At 36.5% G+C, this 1,051-nt stretch overlaps 1 protein-coding gene across 1 annotated transcript in view; it reads left to right on the top strand.

The window, feature by feature from the left end:
• The window catches only part of LOC118743873 (protein suppressor 2 of zeste-like), a 38,170-nt gene that overhangs the window by 30,582 nt on the left and 6,537 nt on the right, over nt 1-1,051 (top strand). The gene's annotated exons all lie outside the window — the stretch shown is intronic.

Consider the following 1,051-nt stretch of genomic DNA (forward strand, 5'->3'; position numbering starts at 1 on the left):
AAAAAATTGTATTCCATTTTTTAACAATGCACCGTTTTTGTTTTTTTCGACGATGGCTTATTTCGATAACTTTGTGGCGTCCAACATCTGTCACAGAACCTTATAGCATCCCACATGTTGCTCACACTGAAGGAACACAGCTCCAAGGAAGTATGCAACCAATACCTGAAGATGCAACCCTGTTGATGAAGAAACACAGCTTCGATATTTTTTGACTTTCTCTTGAATCTTCCTCTTTCGATTATACGCGGGCCGAGAAGAGATACATTTCTTGTAATAGGAATTGTTTTAATAAATAAATTAGGATAATTAAAATTGAAAACTTAACCCACAACTTATTTTCTAAGCCTTCCAACGGTTAAGAATGGCATGTGGCAAAAGGACTACAAGTTTTTCATAATATAAGGTATTCGGATCCGCCTTGCATTTTTGTCGGCAATGCATGCCATTGCCTGGAGGTTTTTGGGCTACTCCATATCTTGATATCTCCTGGGTGGTCCAAATGGCTTAGTTTCCGATCCACACAGTCGCGCTTTCGTGACGGTTGGAAAGGCCTAGTTTCCAATCCGCTCATTTATTTTTTAGTATCTAAGGTTTTTAATGTACTCTAGGTAGTCGGAAAGGCCGAGTTTCCGATCCACCTAGTCTCGATATCTTAGTGTGTCTAGTTAGCACTACACTTTTCGAAATTGGAAAAGTTAACTACGGCATTAATTGTAGTGTTTTTGTTGTAAATTTGTTGTGGAAAGAAAAAAAAATTGCAGCTTTCGTTTTTTAAGAAAAAAGGTTATGCAGTGCTAACTTGACACCGTACACCTAGTCGATAGAATTGAGATATTGAAAATGTTATAACGGCATTAATTATAGATTTTTTGTTGTAAATTTGTTGACAAAAAAGCTACAATTAATTCCGTTGTAACCTTTTTATACCCGAGCGCACTTGTGCACAAGGGTATTATAACTTTGTTCACATAACGGTTGTTTGTAACAGGCAAAACGAATCGAGATAGATATAGACAAATGTATACATAAATGATCAGAATGAAAAGAG

The sequence above is a fragment of the Rhagoletis pomonella genome, unplaced genomic scaffold (assembly GCF_013731165.1).
Source record: "Rhagoletis pomonella isolate Grant_MI unplaced genomic scaffold, Rhpom_1.0 Rhpom_scaffold_00007, whole genome shotgun sequence".
NCBI lineage: Eukaryota > Metazoa > Arthropoda > Insecta > Diptera > Tephritidae > Rhagoletis > Rhagoletis pomonella.